General features: G+C 40.7%; 1 protein-coding gene, 1 long non-coding RNA gene and 2 other non-coding genes across 6 annotated transcripts in view; 1 reads left to right on the forward strand and 3 right to left on the reverse strand.

Annotated features, from left to right (window-relative positions):
• The window catches only part of LOC133415489 (uncharacterized), a 71359-nt gene that overhangs the window by 16304 nt on the left and 34843 nt on the right, over window positions 1–20212 (reverse strand). The window contains exon 3 of the long non-coding RNA XR_009770134.1: window positions 10085–10184. This is a non-coding gene — a long non-coding RNA (uncharacterized LOC133415489). The remainder of the gene's footprint in view (window positions 1–10084; window positions 10185–20212) is intronic.
• Window positions 1–20212, forward strand: part of znf385c (zinc finger protein 385C) — a 113327-nt gene that overhangs the window by 1485 nt on the left and 91630 nt on the right. The gene's annotated exons all lie outside the window — the stretch shown is intronic.
• On the reverse strand, window positions 15338–15430 carry trnai-uau (transfer RNA isoleucine (anticodon UAU)). The gene is given in 2 exon segments: window positions 15338–15373; window positions 15393–15430. It is a non-coding gene; the product is annotated as a tRNA-Ile (tRNA).
• On the reverse strand, window positions 19804–19897 carry trnai-uau (transfer RNA isoleucine (anticodon UAU)). The gene is made up of 2 exons: window positions 19860–19897; window positions 19804–19839 (listed from the first exon to the last, which is right to left on the reverse strand). It is a non-coding gene; the product is annotated as a tRNA-Ile (tRNA).

A 20212-nucleotide genomic window follows, 5' to 3' on the forward strand; every position in this document is an offset into this window, starting at 1 on the left:
TTGTCCATTCTCAAGAAGCAGTCTTGTATTTCTATTTTACTCACTTTATTTTGTTGTTAACACACAGGGGTAACATGGCGTCTTATGTTTATATCCACCAGACTCTACATTCTTCTTCATCTTTTATGTATGTTCGCCATTTACATAGCACGCCCTAGTGTTTGGACTGATTTTTCATAATAGCATAAATGGGCTATTATTTTGACCCTGAATTGATTATCATTTAGTTATTAGTTTGGTCTGCGACATGTCAGAGAATAGGCAAAAATGTTGATCATTGTTTCCTAAAGTAAAAGCAGATGTTTCCAAATGCCTTAATGTGCTTAAACACAAAGATAATAAGTCTGCTTTCATGGAAGACTACAGAAATCACAGAATATTTACTGTTGAGAGGCTGAAATCAGAGGATTCGTTAGTTAAACGATGACTCTAAATGATGCTTTGATTATCAAAATGGTTAGCGATTCATTTGATAATCGATTAATTGTTACACATCTACAAATGTGAGTACTCATACTCGGTCAAAAAACAAGGTGTCATCATTGCACCCCGAGTAACATACTCTATTTGTGCAGTAATTATTGCAATAGTGGTCTTACAGTGGTGATTTTGAAAAGTCAGAAATATAACTGAATGACATTTTACAACAAAATGACTCATTTTTAATTATGTCCAGGGGACGTCACCTTTGGTATCAAGTAGTCATGTAAACATGAGTTTACGATAGCGTCGTGAATACAGACTAATTGTATATTGATCATAGCGTTGTGAATACGGACTAATTGTAGATTGATCATAGATTTTTCTTTTCTGATTTACACATTGATCACTTAATAATGGTATCATCATACTATCAAATTACCACTATTGCATTGTGATTCTCACCCCTAGTCTCCACCACTAACACCAGACTTCTAATATTCTAATATTCTAATATTATATTTGATATATTTGATTTGATAAATTGTTGCAAAAATATTGTTGTTGTACTGCTTTTTGTGCAGCGACAGCAATTGTAGTGGCAGTTAGTACAAACATAAGGGGAAATAATGTCAATTCAGTTACTAATATGACTTCAGCCTCGCCGATGATCAATGCGAAAAACACAAAAAACAGGTGACTCAATAACTGCTTTCGACCTATTTAAACTGTATTTATTGTTATATTATTGTGCAATATACTGTATTTTGCAGTAAAACCGGTGCAATAGTGGCCTTAAAGTGGTGAAATTCACTTGCCATGTGCACTCCTACTATGACACTAATGATGTGTGTGTGTCTGATTGAGCAATGCAGCATTGACATTTTTTCATGCAGTGACATTCAAATGACATAATTTACCCCAAATATTCACTTTTAATCAGATCTATTGGGACTGACAGCCAATATCTGGCACGCATGGAAATAATCATAGCAATTTTTCACTGCTAATGAGAGAAAATAAAGCCGGGAGTGTGCTTCATAATGTAAAATATTTGCTGGATGCTCTGTAAATCTTTTGTGTTGTTATGCCGGACTGTGCATTGTGATATTTAATTTCATTTAGTGTCTGTGTGGTCGTTTGAGTGTTTCTGTGAGGTGTCTTAATGGTGTGCATTGTGTACTGTCGGATGTCACCTTTGCTGCCAAGTATTCACGTAAACATATGGGTGTAATAGCGTGGCGAACACAGGGCTAATGCGGTGGTGTCAAACATACGGAACGCGGGCCAAATCCGGACCGGTAGGGGGTACAATCTGGCCCGAGGAGGAATTTAAAAGTGAAAAGACATATGCTGTGGTGGTGGGGACAAAGGGTAATTTTGAGAATTCTTCTTATTATTAGGTAGAAAATGGAATTATAGTCATTCCTAGTCTTCATAAGTGCAATACTATATTTTACCTGTGACTTAAACTTTGGTTGTTTTTTAAAATAATAAAACATGGCATTAAAGTTAAAGGTTTTACTGATGTACTTGTTTTGTTTTGCATTAAAACAAAGGGGAAAATCGTGTTGTTATTTAATATGATATGAAGTATCTCCAGCATGCCCGTGACCCTAGTGAGGATAAGCGGTACAGAAAATGGATGGATGGATGGATGAAGTATGGCATAATTTTAGTGGTCTGGCCCCTTTGACATCAAATTAGGCTGTATGTGGCCCCTCAACTTCAATGAGTTTGACAACCCTTGTCTAATGTATTTTGTCTCTTAAATATAGTCTGAACCAAGCTGTAGTGCAATATACATCATGTCATTTGCAGGGTCTAATGTAGTCTAGATATTTAACTCATTCACTGCCAGTCATTTTCCAAGCAGAGGTCTCCATATTGCCGTTTTAGTGCATTTTGACTGATCTTTCAAGACCCACAGAATATTGTGTTCTGTGACACTATAAGCACTGAACTTCCCAAAAGAAAGAGCAGACTCTTCTTTTCATTCTTTAGTATAGTACTCAGCAGTAGAACATGGGTTGGTTTCACCCAAAACGCCAGTTTCTGACCCAAAAAGTGGAGAAAACGAGCTTTCTGTTGAAAGAAACGTCAAGCAGAACAGTGACTTTGACGCTAACACTTTTTTGTTTTGTGACACCTCAAAGTATAGTGATATAGTACAGTAAATAGTTATTAACACATAAAACTAAGAAACTCACCAAATCATATTAAATCAGGGGGCTGAAAATGTGCAATTGTCAGTTTTCAAATGTAGTAATTTGTAATGCAGTATGTTTTTTCCCATTTTTCATATGATATGTGGAAAACCGTGGGAGCCCGTGCATTACATGCATAAATAATGATTGTAAAAAAGAAGCTTATCTCAGCACGCCACATAATATTTTCCGTGACAGTTTTAAATCAATTTTACTAAAATCTGGTGTAAATTGGCTCGGATGTGTTACTGACTGTATTGGATCACAACGAGCATTCATATAATATTACAAGCTTTCTATGATAGTTGAGATGTTAAAACCTGATTTCTTCTTATGCGGTCTTTTTCCTCTTTCATGGTGAAACGATCCTCCAAGCTGCTATCTCACCTCACTATCTCCTGCCGTGCCCGCCACCCATTTTGTTTTGTCCTTCCGTCGGTTTCCATACGGCCGCCGTCTTTGCTCGCGTCACCCGCTGAGCCAGGGTGACCGCCAAACGCCGAGGCTTTAAGCCCGCACACACCGAGACGATCCAAACGTCAGCTGACCTTTCTTGAAAAATCATTAGCAACCTTCGCTTCGATTCCACGAAAAGTTCAAAGCGTTGGCCGCAGCTATGACGTCGCTCGCGGCTTGTTGACCTGCCAGTGCAAACACACACTTAATTCCCAATTAACTGGAGGACAACGCGGTGCACCAACTTGTATATTTAGTTTGGAGCTTTAATGAAATGTATTATGGGAACAATAGAAAGTGTGTTAAAGGTTGGACTGAATAAGTCACTGAGCTGTCTAGATTCATTGCTTCATGAGCACACATGACTTCAACAGGCTTAATTAATGATGAACACAGCTTCCACTCAAGGTGGGAGAAAATACAGTATTGATATTGTGATGTGCAGCGTTGGTATCGCCTGTGGTACACCAACATCCAATATTGATAGTGTCGCTCTCCAACAAGGAGCCCACAGTGTTTCCCAACCTTTATTGAGGCTAGCCACATATTTTGCATACAAAAATCTCTCTGGACACCACCAAATAAAAATGTCATAAAAAGTGAATATACAGGTTAATTCCCATATTTTATAGACATATCTATAGTATATATATCTGTATCATCACGGGCACACCCCCGCGGGCTCACGCTGCCCTGTTACTTTGTTGCCTTTGAAAAGTACCTTATGTGTAATGTTATGGGTTTGAGGTTTTATTTTCTTTGAGGCTGCAGGGGGTGTGCCCACGAATGTGTGACAAGTGATTGACACTGCATAAATCGAGCCTTCTGTCTCTTAATTGGCTGGTTTTCCTTTGGCATTTCTTGGATTTCAAATTAGAGGTTCAAGATGGAGCTAGGGACGGCAAATTTATTTATTTATTTATTTTTTAACAGATGATATTTATCTTGTACTAATGTAAAAGTCATACTGACCATTTTAACAAATATGACAAAAAGTGATTTTGTTTAGAAAATTTCAATCTCCCCTGTAAGAGGCACCGTTTTATCAGTCATTTGGTATTGGCTTGGGTTTGCAGCATCAGACAATGAGCAACATTGCAGACTTTTTCTTCTTATTCAAGGGGGGGGAGGGGGGCGATTAAAATCAGATTTTTTTGTGTGATCTGTGATTTTAATTGAAGGCCATATCCCCCAACTGTAGCTGGTACGAAGACACATCCAGATTTTTCCATTCCCCCTTCGCGCCCAAGTCCCCTCCACTGGCCTGGGTCGTTGCCTCATGTTAGGCTGGATGTAGGAAGATGGGGGTGGAACCAAAAACAGGGGGAAGTGCAAAAAGAGAATCTGACAGCTGCACGAAGCCTGCCTCAGGGCCCTCTCTACCACCACGGCAAGCGCCCCCTGCCTAGTTGACCGGCATGCCCAGAGGGAAGCTCTCCTCCTGGGGAAAGACCCAACAGAAGCTGCCACGCATGTCAGTGGGGAGCTGCATCAGTGATACAGCTTGCCCTGGGGCAGCCCATGCCCATGCTCAGCTTTAACTTTTTTTCCCTCTTGTAGTTTCAAAAAATTGTACATTTTTACTTAGAATTCTAATATAACGATACATTGACAAACAATAAAAGTTGCCTGCACTTGAACGCATCAAGAAACACTGAGGTTAAATGGCCCAGCATCAAACCTGAAACCTGCTTGCAGTGGTGTTACAGTACCAACCACTAGACCACCTTGCTAATGAATTGGAATTAAAAGAAAAATTTGTCCCTGAAGCCAGTTTCACTTTAACATTTCACGCATAACATTTGAGAAGCTTCTATATCATGAGTAAACTTATAAAAAAGTCTCATGCTTGAAAAAACACACAAAGTCAGCCATTCTGGTTTGAAGAGACCATTTCCAGGGCGCCTTCCAGGACCAACTTGTCCTATTGATTTTGTCGAATAGCTACCAAATTTGAGCGTCATATACCAGACAGATGGATTGCGCACAATGGCAAAACACTGGAGGTTTTGTAGTGGCGTGTGGACATAGCTCAGCAGCGAAGTTCGAGGCCTCGCCAGACAAAACAATTGTTTGCATTTTCCGGCCTATAAAACACTATTGTTGCATAAACAAACCACCCCAAAACATATCACATTCTTCACCTGCCATAGGGGCTCCATCAACGCTCCGTCCCTTGTGTTTGGCTTCAACGAAGTCATTCTCAACGGCGGACCTCGCTACCTGCACATACACAGTGGCCTCAGTGTGTACGCTTAAGCAAACACACTCACAGTGAAGCGTTTATGCTGCCGAGCGTTTAACACAGCTTCAGTGTGCTGCAGCAACGACAACACGCACTAAAAATAAATAGAAGGCTGTTACAAAGTTCACAAATCCACTCTTACACGTGTGAAACCAGATTTATCATTTTAGTCTAGTGAATCGGAGTCACAGTGATCGTTTCTAAGGTGCTTCAAAGTATTAAAAGAAGATTGAGTGATAGGCTGCTTTCATTATTAATCAAGGCTTTGTGGATTAGGGCTACTGTGACCGATTTATTTTTTTTATCTCCACGTGGCAAACGTCTCATCCTGCCACCACGGTAATGGATAGTGGCTATTAGAGTCAGTACAGGGGGTGGGAGGTAATGTCGAAAAGCCTCCAACTGCCCGCCACCCGCCGTCTGCCGCCTCCGTGGCCGCATTGATCGGCCTGGAATGACTTCCAAACCGCGGTGAGGACATTGCGTCGTCTTAGCTGGTTATCGAATGTGCTGCACGACGTGGAGGCTGGGTATTGACGGCAGTGGTAACATCCATCACAGCCTCAGATAGCCCGCTAGCTCGTATTCCCCCCCGCCCCAGAACAAAAGTGCGTCTTTTCCGCGGTTGGACGCCTTTTATCGCCTTCTTCACACTGAAAGCGCGCAAAGGAAGAATGAGAGCTTTATTAGCTTAGCCTCACAACTCTTTAGCAATCTGTCGATCGCACTTTAAAAGTTTAGGCATACTATGTTGCTCATATTGACTGGTAAGTAACAAAACGATCTCTGATTCAGTTGCAGTGTTTAATGCTGCTCTCAAAACGGCTGAAATATCCTGCTTGCGCTTACAAGGTCCAATCCGTTCAAACAAAATGAAAGAAGACAAGCCTGCGATAAAGTAGTAGGTCTAGCCCATCCACTAATAATCCATACGGTGATAATCCACACTATAGAGAAACCATATGAAAACCTTTTCTTTGTTTGAGCCTTAAAATACCCCTCCAAAGTTTAAAACAGATTTAATAGTATTATAACACACTTTTTAAACACATTGTAAACATATTGGGCAAAAAATTACATTGCGATTTTTTTTAAAAACCCTGCAATATATATTGCGATATGAAAACAATACAGACTTGTGATGTGAAAACCAGCACATTTTCTCTCTTTTTCTCTCTGTATACAGTATTAGTTTCACTGGAAAAGGAAGTAGGCTATGCTCAGTGTAGCACAAAGGAATACTGTGGAATGTTTATAAAATAGTGACTATTGTAAAAAAACTGCCAGTAACTGACAGCCTTTAAAAATGTTTATACTGTACTGAAATTGTCTCTCGGGAGATGGGTCACTTCAACATAGTTCCTTGGCAGGAAGACAGGTCTTTTGGCACCATTTTATGGTATCTTTGTGCCAATAGATAGGGCTTCAGTGCCAATTTATGGCATTCTAGGGCGTTTCAGCGGCGTAATTAGGAATCCCACTCGCAATCCTGGCTGGACAGGCCCTACTCCAATATTACTGGCTCTAGGACACGCACCGCTGCACTATGATTGGCTGCTGTATCGCGGTAGAACACGCCTTACTGCTTCCAGACAGGAAAGTTAAGTATGTGACTTAAGTGTGGGGGTGTTAATGTGAGTCCCACTTACTGTAATCGTAACTATAACCCATCCTAAACCGTTTTAGCCCCAACCCTAGCCTTAATCCTAACCATAACAAACTTATTTATTTTGTATTGTTTATTTTTATATATTTTTTATATATTTGCTGGAGCCAATCATGTTGCAGTCTTGCAAGGATTGCAAGTGGGATTCCTTATAATGCGTTTTAGAGAGCCCATAATCAGTGTTAAGGCGAGTTTTTCAGCAAATAAGAGGGTGGATTGGAAAAAAAACAACAAGAGAGGAGCGAATCGCAAATAGGTCGGGAACAACGTATCCTGGTTTTCTTCTTTAGTTATATAAAAGGGTTGAATGATTAGAAAAGTTACAATTATTACCATTTAATCATGATAATAGCATGTATATGATGTGTAATAGTAGAGAAGAGGAAGTGGATTGGTTTTTTCATAAATGGACCTCACCTGTTTTGGTGTTGAAGCGACCCCCCTTGGCACTACATTAGTTAGCGTGTTGACTTGATCCCCCCCGAGCTCGAGCGCAGTCATCACAAGCTCATGGCGGCCTGACATGCGGCGTAATTGAACCATAAATTGTTGTCCCCCCCAGCAAAGAGACTATCCTTCACTGTTTTTTTTTTTTTTTTTTTTTTGGCTTCCCGTGGCTTTTTCTGCTGACAAAACAGCCGAGGATGAGGTTAACAGCAGTATTAGTGTCGCTTTCACAGTGAGAGCGTGCACAAAAGATGAAACGGATGCAACTGCTGTCCCGAGGAGACACAATTTGTCCACACAAACCTCAGAAAAGTGAAAAAAAAATTCAAGAGGCTTCGGCAAACATCTCTTATTTGAAAATGCAAATACATTGTGGTCCTTGGTGATCATTTCACTTTGTTTGATTTTACAGCATGTTATCTATAAGGGAATTGAACAGGAGTGGGCAAATGTTTGTTCTAAAGGGCCATATTTGATTTGACCAAATCATAGGTAAAAAAAGACAACAAAAAAGAAGTTAGAATGTGTATGTAAAATAGTTTAATAATACAAGTCAAGCAAAACAAATTTTTATATTCGTCAACTGGAATCCAACTGTTTACTGCCATTGATGTATGTATATATTCATTTAGTTTGTTTTTCAACTGGTAGGCGTGGAAGAGGGTCTCACCCAGCTTGTTTGTGAAATTCAGGATTTTAGACCACTGTAATGACTAACAGATTCCTGTAGATCGCGGCATTGCATCACTTGGTCAGCACAACTTTTAGTAGAAGGTAAAGATTAGGCGGTGAATCTCGGCTTGTCATGTCTGTTATGAGGGTGAGAAATGCCAACACGTTGGAAGTCGGACAAGTTTAGTCACCTCACATTAGAACAGAGTTTGTATATGTATGGTATAAACAGAGTATAGGTCGAGGTAGGTAGTAGAAAGTCAGTCGCAATCGTGAGAAAAGATGACGTAGTTCATGGAGTGAATGACAAACTGCATGGAAAAAAGGCCGATGACGTTCAACATCAGCGCCGCTCATGGCGCGTTTCATAGTTGTATATCTGTAAATAAATGATTATTTCCCAATCAAAAGCCCGTTCTCAGTCTTGTTTTTATTGTTTTATAGATTGACGTCTTACAAAAGTAAAAAATATTAGCGTCAAAGGCTGTTCTGCTTGACATGTTTCTTTTCACAAAAAGCTTGTTTTTTCCACATTTTGGTCTGAAACGGGTATTTTTGGTGAAACCAAACCACGCTCTACTGCTGATTACCAAAGAACAGAAAGAGCAGAACATTTTTGTATTTTATGAAAAATATTTAATTTCAACAAATAATCCATTATGCTCATGTTAAAAAAATCTTATATATAATTAATTTAGGCGGCACGGTGGCCGACTGGTTAGAGCGTCAGCCTCACAGTTCTGAGGACCCGGGTTCAATCCCCGGCCCCTGCCTGTGTGGAGTTTGCATGTTCTCCCCCTGCCTGCGTGGGTTTTCTCCGGGCACTCCGGTTTCCTCCCACATCCCAAAAACATGCATAAATTGGAGACTCTAAATTGCCCGTAGGTGTGAATGTGAGTGCGAATGGTTGTTTGTTTGTTTGTTTGTATGTGCCCTGCGATTGGCTGGCAACCAGTTCAGGGTGTACCCAGCGTCCTGCCCGATGCATAGCTGGGATAGGCTCCAGCACGCCTGTGACCCTAGTGAGGAGAAGCGGTTCAGAAAATGGATGGATGGATAATTAATTTAATTATAATTAATGAAACAATTAATAAAATGAAAATGGTTTATTTTACTAATGTGTACTTAAAATAAATCAAAATAAAATAAATAAAATAAATTATTTAATGAGCGCTGAATAATACATTTTGCTGTAATGTGTAAATGCTCTTTAAGCCGTGCTTTCCTGCACAGTTTGACTTGACCAGCCTTAGCTTGTGTTCCAGGGACTGCTGATGCACCATTGGACGAAATCAATCATTTTAAGTTTTCTAAGTCTGTGTGTTCATGTTAGGCCTGTAATGAATGTAAAATCAATGTTTTTTATTTTTAATTTTTTTAGTTTATTTATGGCCAGTACAGAATTACAATTAGTTTGATAAGATGTATCTTCTGGAAGAATCGTATCTGATTTTAGCCACATATAAAATATTAAATTTCTCAGCTTTTCTGCTCATATCCAAATTTGGTCACTTAAACCAATGGAGTCACAACATTTTGGCTCCTTCTTCTGTCCCGATAGTTCCGCCCTTAAAAATAAATCGCAAACTTAACTAAACTACAAACATAATTAAATGTTAAGCGTTTCAAACTACGGGCTATACTTTCCCACCCCTGGATAGAAAGTTGATCCTTCACCAATTTCAAATATTTTACTTTAATTTCTTTTTCCTTTAACACTGCGCTTAGTCAAGGCTCGACAAGCTGACCACTTCACAGGGTGCTCATCCCCAGACCTATGGTTTCTGCGGTCCCTGAACGTTCCGCCCACCTTCCAAAACACACAGAGGGCCGCCCTGTGGCCCCCACGAGGCACAGTACTGCCTTGAAGGCCGTACATTGGAGCTCTGTGTGTTGCTGTTTAACTTCCTCCTCCTCCGCATTTACAACGCCCACCCTCCCATATGTGCCCCCTTACATACACACACTCACCTTTGATTCCTCGAGTCGCTGTGGACGTCTGATTTAGAATGCCTCCTGTTTTCTTGCCTGTGGAGTGTGATCTCAGAGGACCGGGTCGATCCAGAATCCTCTGAACACGGGAACATTTCAAACCGTCAGATTTAAACAAAATGTTGTTTTGGAGCCCGAAAACACAAAAATGGGGAAAAGGGTTCTCGTTTTTGAAAATGACATAATTCTGTTTTTGATTAATCTTGTCTTGAAGAGCAACTGGTTAGAGCGACTGGCTAGGGCGTCTGCCTCACAGTTCTGAGGACCCGGGTTCAATCCCCAGCCCCGCCTGTGTGGAGTTTGCATGTTCTCCACGTGCCTGTGTGGGTTTTCTCCGGGTACTCGGGTTTCCTCCCACATCCCAAAAACATGCATGCGAGGTTAATTGACAACTCTAAATTGCCCGTAGGCGTGAATGTGAGTGCGAGTGGTTGTTTGTTTGTGTGTGCCCTGCGATTGGCTGGCAACCAGTTCGGGGTGTACCCCGCCTCCTGCCCGATGATAGCTGGGATCGGCTCCAGCATGCCCACGACCCTAGTGAGGAGAAGCGGCTCAGAAAATGGATGGATGGATGTCTTGAAGAGATGGATGCAAATTGGTGTGCTCTGAGGCGCTGTTGATTTTCTCTTAAATACTCTAGTTTACCGTCTAAAGAACGGGATCGCTAAAATGGCCTCCTTAGCGACGGTAATATAAAACAACTTACATGTCACATATACCTGTGCATTGGCATTTTGGGTCGTTCTCTACAAAGTGACATCAGTTCATGGCCTGGCATGCTCTATTACAGCGTTTTCAGTTGTTTTCATCAATAAGCGGACATCAAAAACACACTAGATGCTTGTTTTGTAAATGCACTGCCATAATGGTGTCATTTTTGTTGTTGTTTTTTTGGTTATACTATATTGTAAGAAGTGCGCTGAGGCATTTTACCAGGCTGGGTAATGAGCGCTGAGGGCACGTGCCTCTCCTCCACACCCGGGAGACTTGTTACATAAACGACTACACATCCTTGACGGCCACTTTTTGCCGCGCTTAAAAGCCTCCTCCCAGGTTGGCGTTTATGCTAATGCCCGTGGAGTGCCGGTGCGACGCCAAGCGCCGCCTGCAAATGAAGCGCCGCTTGTGACCTTGGCCCACTTCACCGGAGCGTTCTGGTTTCCCTCTAATAGACATGCGGCATTCTCCCGCCACACGAGCTCGGAATAGCAGTGATGTGGGCCCATTAAGTGACGTTTTTAATTGTTAGCGTGCTTGGCGTGTGTCCTTGGCACACATCAGTGACTTCGTTGACACGTCAATCCCAATTAAAAGGAAAGTGTACAACATTTTTAAAGGGCACTCACGGTACAAGACTTGTTTTACTTTTTGTGACTTTTTACAAGATTTTGTATTATTTTATCTAGCCCATCACCAGGGAAATTCTTCAAATTCAGCATAATAGAATATGTACATGATGAAACAAAGCATAAAAAAATGCCCCAAAACATTCTCTTAATTCCAAAATAATAAAATTGGACAGAAACAGTTAGTTGAACTAATATTTGAAATTCTGAAGTTAATTTTAGATCACCGCAGTATTTTTTCATTGCATTTAATTCAATATACGGTACATTTCTATTTCTATTGTATTGATATGTCCTTTTCATGGTAATAAATACAAGTCTTTTCCAAAATCAAGGCTTTAAGAAGTCGCATCAATAAATAGCATTGCTATGTTTCCTACATTGTAAAGAATTTAATTTTAATTAGTCCAAAAAATACATATCTGGAGGCTATATGCTGCTTTGTGATCCATGTAACTGTAGGCGATGCTCCTAAATGTGACTTTCTCTGTGGTGAAATTGGTTAGTGCATTTGTCATCTTAACTGAAAGGTTGATGGTTTTAGCCCAGCCAAGGGTGGCAAAATTAAGGTGTTTTCCATGTACTTTGGTGGACCACAAATTGGTGTCGTGTGTGTTCCTTACGATAAATAGTTTGCTCTGCCTTTACATGACATGTATGTCATATTGTAAACCCACATTAAGGGCAACGGTTTTACATTTTAATTGTTAATACTGTATTTAGAGTCTCAGAGAGTAAACCTCTGTATTCTGTGTAGAGTATTCTCAATCTGGGGTCTCTGGAGGACATCCATGAGTCTTAGCTTGGCGGGGGGTCCACAAAATAATTTACAATCAATTATTATGTAATATAATTTAGAAAAGTACATACATACAAAAAAATGCACCAGACGTTTGCATGTATATGTACAAGACTCGCCGTAACTTCCACGAGCAACCCCGACTAAATGTTGTTCCTCGCCAACATACAAAGCTTGTCTCTAAGTCGAGATGTATCACTTCAACATACTGTACATCCTTGTCACCAATTTCTATTTAGACAGAGGCTTTGGCGGCATCTTTGAATGTTTCCGAAATTAGCTAGAAAAAAGTAATGTGTTTTTTAAGGAATAGCTGGGAACAGGTCCCACAGATAAAAACGCGAAAAAGTGAATTTGTGAATTGTAAATGTGCCGAGGATTACTATATCGTGACACTGGTAACCATGCTAATTCTAGACACTATTATCGTGATATTGACATTTTATCTGTAGTCACAACATTAAAGGCCTCTTTATACTCCCACGCTCGCGCGGCCGGCAACGCCCCCATTGAATCACATGACCGACGCATTGGCCCGCTCGGCCCCTCTCGTCACTTGACGCACACATGGCAAAAATTGTTGCTGTGCGTAGAATGCCGTGGAGATAATCTCTGGTGATTGGTCCGTTTTAGTCACATGCTGTGATGACGTACTCAGTGTGCCCCTTGGATCTACATACCACCTACGCCGCCGCCTTCTTGATCGATTTTGCAGCATAATTAAACGTATCATCTGGTCACCTAGGTCCATTTGTTCTAACAGACACTGTTCCACGGTTGTCATTGTTGTCGCTTTGTTCCTTGTTACGAAAAGGAAAGTAAAAACGGCTATCTGAAATGGCCAAAAAATGCAGAGGAAACTCCACCCTGTGGTGTCCTAGCCAATACCAGCCGTAGTGACACCCTCGACTTGGAGGTAAACTGCAGCACATTTTCAAAACTGCGCGCATGGGTTGCGCTCGACTATCAAGGCAAATTGCGCGGGGTAGCCGCAGTGACGTCAGCGCAGTCACTGCCCGCGCAAGTATAAAGAAGCCTTAAGAGCCTCAGTTGGTGTGCCTCTATGAAGTGACATCGCCTCCTACTGTCCTGGCATGGATATTACAGTGTTTTCTGTGGTTTTTACAGGTCCATCTCCTGTGACAGCAACTTTTTTGTTTTGTCTAGTGTGTGGTGGTCATATGTACGGTATCGTCAGCAAGTGAAAGTCTGTCACTGTTGTCATGGCGATGACGTGTGGGCTCTTGATTGCTACCCACCAGCAAAAACGCACACACAAACACACAAGTACAAATGCAGGAGTAGCAAATTGCATGAGTCAAAAGAGGAGGAGGTTGTTGTAGCTGTGGTGACTCACAACAGCGCTGCTTCACTTTTAAACAACACACTTTGGACACACAAATAACTCACTTGTACTAACACGCATCACTTACTATTTTAATGCTAAAGCGTTCCATGTCAAAACACACACACAAACACACACGCTCCATTTGATCACATCCTCCTTACTCATCTTGTCTTCCATTAGAAGAGGAAATAAGGTGAACGAGGGAGTGATGGAGGATGAGGTGCAAGTTGATTGATTAAATGTAAAACATGGTTGCTGCTCAGTTCATTGCCATGCAGAAAAATACATTGGAACCTGCTTGTTTTGTTAAACCTATATACTATCATAAACAATGATAGGGTACCTGTTGATACACATCACGAGCAATGTTTTCACACCTTCGATCGCATCAGCGTTTATCCGACACAATTGTGATGTGCAGTTAGCTGGCTAGCTAATCCTGCACCTGGAAAATGCATCTTTCCTTTGGATAGTCCGCTGGCGTGCTTGCTTTAGAGCGCCTTGTTGTCAGCTGTGAGTGCGTGCATGTCTTTGAAAGTGGAAGAGCGAGGTAAAAAATATGTTTTTTTAAGTCAGACGTGACAGCCAGCATGTGGACAGGGGCTTCACGCTGCCCGGACCTGTATCAAGTGCCTCGTTGTTGCAGCAATGAAAAGCCCAACAACGACCTGGTGGGATAGATTCCAGCCACGGGAGGCTATAAGTGGATATATTTTTGTGGCTCAAATATAGTTATGCGAAGACATAAGAAAAACGCTCGATGAAGTAACATCCATTTTTTTTCAGGTCATAGAAGTGGTATTTGATTGACAGTTGACACATTCAGTGGACACTGCCAAAGCGTTTGAGAGGGAGGGGAATGGCTTGATTTTTCATGATTTTGAAGCCTCATTTTACATAATTTGTTATCTATGATTTTTTAAAAATCTTTCAAATTTGGCAGGGTTGTTAACAACACTTCTGTGGTGTGTAAAATTTTAAATATTCATTTTCACTGTACAGGGACTTTAACATTTTGATCAATTTTTTTTCCACTTCGCTTACAGAAAAAAACTTTGCAATGCGCATCAATTTTCACAGAAAAAAATGCAGGTTTTTTTACTTTATAGATAATGTTAAATTGCATGTGTTATCTTGAAAAAAATGGCCCATTTGCCAAAGCATGTATTGAAACATGATAGTTAATAAATTCACATTTGAAATATTCAACAAGTTAACATCATAAAATGGGCCATCACACTGGACTGCACACTTAGTTGTACAGATCAGGCAAGGGGACCTTGGCCAAATATTTGTGGCTTGGGAGCACATATCTCAGTCAAAAGTTTCCAACAGGGATAAATCACTGCTTTTTCAGTGCTCAAATGGCCACCATGTCCTTAGCAGTGTTTAGCAACATTAACTCCGTGACTGCCTTCCCGGGCTCCTTTCTTGTCACTGGGAAAACAATGTGGAAATGGTTGCGCTTGTGTGGTCAGTTACTTAGAGAGTATAAAACCCGCTGGTCGCGTTTTTGAAAAATAGTCACGACAGGTTTCGGAAAGCTTGTAAAGTTAGTAACATTGACTGTGCTTTTGTAAACTAGCTCCTCTCTGTTCGAAGCCATGCTGTTCATGTTAGCAGCGCATGTCAGCTTTGAACAAATATATCAAGGGTCGCTGTACTACAGACAGTCTCCTAAACCATGATAGGTTATGAACCGTTGGCTAATCTATAGCTCAATTGAATTAAAGATGAGCTGCTCCAGGTGAGGCTCGAACTCACAACCTCAGCATCACTCTGCAGTTACTGTCATATAAGTACTGCGCGCTAACCAATTGCGCCACTGGAGCTGTGAATGTCAGCTTAACATTTATTTTTCATGAGCGTGTCTTTGTCAAATTCGTGCAAATGTGGCAGCTTATTAAACAAGTCAACCTTTAAATTACAGCAGATCGGCCTGGCACGCATGGATGAAGCTAAAAAAAAAACAAGAGCAAATGGGAGGGGTGGATACTGTCCCTCATGTCCACTCTCGTATATTGACCTTATCTAATGCTAATTTCTCTCTCTTTTTAAAAAAAAAAATTTTTTTTTTACTTGATGTTAATGACTATTATCATATGTGCGTGGGTCTGTGTGATGGCATTAAAAGGAGGGTAATGAAGCTAAATGAGGACGTCTGTGCACACAGTTTTTGTTTTTTCCCTCGCTGATTGCATTTGAAGTTGAGCTAATGTTTTTGAGAGGGTTTGTGTGAGGTGAAAGTTGTTATACAAAATGAAACTTAATCTACTACATTATACTCAGTTGTGACACTGATGCAAAATGTTCAAGCGAATAAGCAGGCTAGCATTTCCTTGGTTGCTACAATGTGGGGTTGACGCCTCCATTTTGTCATAATATGTATGCGACTCCTTATTAGTGTGTGTGGATGTCAAATACTGTGGTGCCTTGAGATTAAGGTGACCCGATTTACGAGTTTTTCCGAGATATGAGCCGTCTATGGGGCGATTTCTGTGCTTTGACTTGTGAGCACAAACTTGAGATACGAATGCTGTATGGCGGCAGGTGACTCAACTCACTTTACAACAAGCGCCAGTTTGCCAGATATACTTAGTAAATAGTCTTCAAAAAAGAGGGTTCAAGCTGTTTAGTGCCACTCAGCCGAAGTTTAAACTCAAACTAAACATAAATAGAATTACACGTGTATTTAAAACAACCACATAGTCTCTCCTACCTTGATGCTTACATACAAATGGGAAACTCAATCGGCACATGGACTAACAATTAGCATTTATGTGGCGGTGTTGTTACCCTTTAAGTAATGGATCTCTGAACACAAACGGTGCTGCAACACATGTAGACAGACAATATAACAATACTTACAGGCATATAGTCTTCATCCTCTGCCAAGAAGGACTAATGTTACAGCTGTACGGAGAAGCAGAGAGAGGTACAGTATATCCGTATGTCAGTCTTCTACTGCCCCGAGGTGTCCAATGCGGGCAACCACAATGAACAGCACAAAGTGTATTGTGAATAAAGTCTGACAAAAACTGTTTACTTCTATTTAATTATGTCATTACGGTATGTTTTTTAAAAATAAAGTAGTCATATTATAGAGTGCTGTTTTTCTCATTAAAAAATATTTAAAACAATTTTTGGGGGGGAATGAAGGAATAGATTGATAGCATTTCCATTCATTTCAGCGGGGAAAGATGATTTGAGGTATGAGTATTTTTAATTACAGGCGTGGTCAAGGCTGCATACATCGCATACCCTCCAAATCCCAGCCTTATTGCGGCTTATTTGTCTTCTGACCTTTATTATTGTCTCAATCTCAGTTTGTGTGAACGCCTGTTAGCGGTCTGAGGTCTTTTAACCCCCTTTAAACTGCAGCCCTAAGCCTCCGCTGTGAAGATGAAACACTAGCTTAGCGCACAGGGCTGCTCCATTATGTATAGATAGAGAGTCATTTCGTATAATAGCGTCCTAAAAATACAGTGCCACTCATCGAGGAATGTCTTCTGTTTGTTGATTTGATCTGATTCTGCCACATTGTCAGATGGTAATAATGACGAAAATCGTAGCGGTCTTATTTAATCTCCTGCGTGTGTGTGTGTCCACAATGTAGTGTGCCGGTGTGTCAAAAAATAGTAGAAGACACAAACTTCCCAAGAATAAGGGACCATTCTTTGCAGACTTTCTGGGTATTGAATGATCTGTCATGCCAAAGCGATGACATGCACCAGGGGTCCGTGCCCATCCCCCTCCGTTGACTGGCATGTTAATCACTCATGGAAAATGCTTTGAATTACACGCTAAGCCCGTACTTCCCACTAATCCACCGCCCTTCGCTCGGAGAAAGTCATTGACCAGATAAATGTGTATAACCCTTGCAATATATCTGTGTTTGTTGATAGACTCTTCATCCTCATCTTTTTTTTAATTGATTGACAGCACACAGATTTACTCGCAATACATTTCAAGGTCGGTTAACCAATGTTTTTTTTTTTACAGTGTGCCCCCAGGTACTCATTGACCACCTGCTAGCTGGTGGAAGTAACATTATATTGTAAACACGTTAACTGATGCTAAATGAATTCTGAACCAAACACAGGGCAATTGAATTAAGTTTGAATCAAGGTCCATCAGGTTTGAGGTTGCTCATTCTGTCATGAATTTACACATTTAACACTATATGGTTATGTATTGGCGGCACGGTGGCCGACTGGTTAGATTGTCTGCCTCACAGTTCTGAGGACCAGGTTTCAATCCCCGGCCCAACCTGTGTGGCCTGTGTGGAGTTTGCATGTTCTCCACGTGCCTGCGTGGGTTTTCTCCGGGCACTCCGGTTTCCTCCCACATCCCATAAACACGCGTGGTAGGTTTATTGAAGACTCTAAATTGCCCATAGGTGTGAATGTGAGGGTGAATGGTTGTTTGTTTAAATGTGCCCTGCGATTGGCTGGCAACCAGTTCAGGGTATACCCCGCCTCCTGCCCTGTTGATAGCTGGGATAGGCTCTAGCACTCTCGCGACCCTAGTGAGGATAAGCGGCTCAGAAAATGGATGGATGGTTATGTATTGATTGTGTACCAGACATAGTTTATTGATGAAGTATGTAGCTGTAGACTAACAGCAGTTCAAGTTATAGTGAGCCACAAAGACTGATTCACTCATCCACTGCCAGCCAGCCCTTTTAGAGCATTTTGACTGATCTTTCAAGACCCCCAGAATATTGTTCTGTGACATCATGCAGCACTGACCCTACCAAAAGAAAGAGTAGAGTCTCCTTAGCATGATTGCGACCATGTCCAAAGCTGCCGGGATTATTAGCGCCTCTGCTATGATGTGAGGGTTTTTTTGCTCCTTGCGATGTGCTGGGGAACTGTATGAGGATAACAAGTCTTTTTTCATTTAATGATGCCACACTAACAAAATGATAGGGTAGTTGGCGATACTCAAGTTTAAGATGAAAAAAGTCCAAAAGCTGAGTGACATAACTGGGGTGTGAGTTCTCCAGGTGCCATCTTAATTTGTTTGGTCTTATGCTGTCCGCTACTAGAGTTTTTAGGTTTAAGCACACATAGGTCTTTCCTCATTTCCTACCATATTCATGGTAAACCCAAGGGCTATCTAGGCTTCGTCGTATTTCCTGGTTTTAATGGGTTTATGCCGGTTACCGTCACTAGTACCGTAATTTTTCGTGTATAATGCGCACCCATGTATAATGCGCACCCCCAAAGTTGACCTAAAAATTCTGGAAAACCCTTCTACCTATGTATAATGGATTTTTACAATGCATGATTTTGCTTCTACCCATATGATCAAAATATAAAGTATTTTTTCAAAGAATTTTTCTGAAGTCAAGCACTTTATTTGAACATGTAATACTTTTTTTATTTACTTGCTCTTATTTTGAAATCCACAGCCTTACTTTTATTTAGTAAATGAAAAAACCCACAGTTGTTGTCATATGTTTGATTACCCAGGAAGAATTTGTAAGATGGGTACAATTCTTTAAAGAAAACATGAAGGGCTAGGCGAAACACATTTAATTTTATTTTAATGGGATTCAAATTAAACTGTCAAGCATTTCAGAAAAGCATTATCATTAAACAAAACATAACCATAAAGAAATGAATGATGGTTGTTGTTCAGTCATATTTAAAGAAAAACAATATTTCACAAATTCTGCCAGGGTATGTAAACTTATGAGCACAACTGTACATACAGTATATGCAGTCATGCGTACGTTCCCCTGTCATATTGGAATGAAAGTGTAGGCTACATCTTTTTTATAGCCTCAAGGTGGCGGCATATTAGAATTAAAGTGTACAGCTTTTTCATAACCTCTAGATGGCGGCATGCATTTATAAAATGTGAAAGTTTTTTAATTTCATTTTCTCCTATACCTATGTATAATGCGCACTATTGACTTTTGACAATTTATGGGGGAAAAAATGCGTGTTATACACAAGAAATTACGGTATTTCTTGCCACAAACGTCTTTTTCTTTTCACTCCTGTCAGAAAACATTTCCATCTCTCCTCCTCCATCACTGTCAGCTCTATAAATTCAGGAATGTTGATTATTTTGAGCACTGTTACCAACTAGTGACTGGAGTCTTGTTTCTCATTTAAGCATGAATAAAGAGACTAATTATCAAAGTTAATTTCTTCTCATTTGAAAAGTAATGGCTAACAGCTGAAAGCAAAATTACTCCAGGTGAGGTTTGAACTCACAACCTCGGCATCACTCTGCTGGTTACTGTCTTATAAGTACCACGCGCTAACCAATTGCGCCACTGGAGCATATTATGCATCTTTACTGTTTGGGCAGTTGTAGATGGCTTTCATCTTTTCTGTGCCAGCCAACCAGAACATGCATCAAAAGAATCATTTCCATCTGTTTTTTTTCTCCCGTAGCATCTCCCTGTCACAGATCGGTCAGAGTCACTCCTGAATGTAGATGACACTCCCTTTGACATGCGGGAAACAGAATGAAGCCTACCTCTGCCGTTGTTATCAAGTGTTGTATAAAATAGGTCGTAATGGCCGTTCCCCTACCCGGGATGATTATTGAGTGAGATGATGGATAATGGGATGATAATAGCGGTTGCTGGCTGA

This window comes from Phycodurus eques, chromosome 16 (genome assembly GCF_024500275.1).
Source record: "Phycodurus eques isolate BA_2022a chromosome 16, UOR_Pequ_1.1, whole genome shotgun sequence".
Classification (NCBI taxonomy): Eukaryota; Metazoa; Chordata; class Actinopteri; order Syngnathiformes; family Syngnathidae; genus Phycodurus; species Phycodurus eques.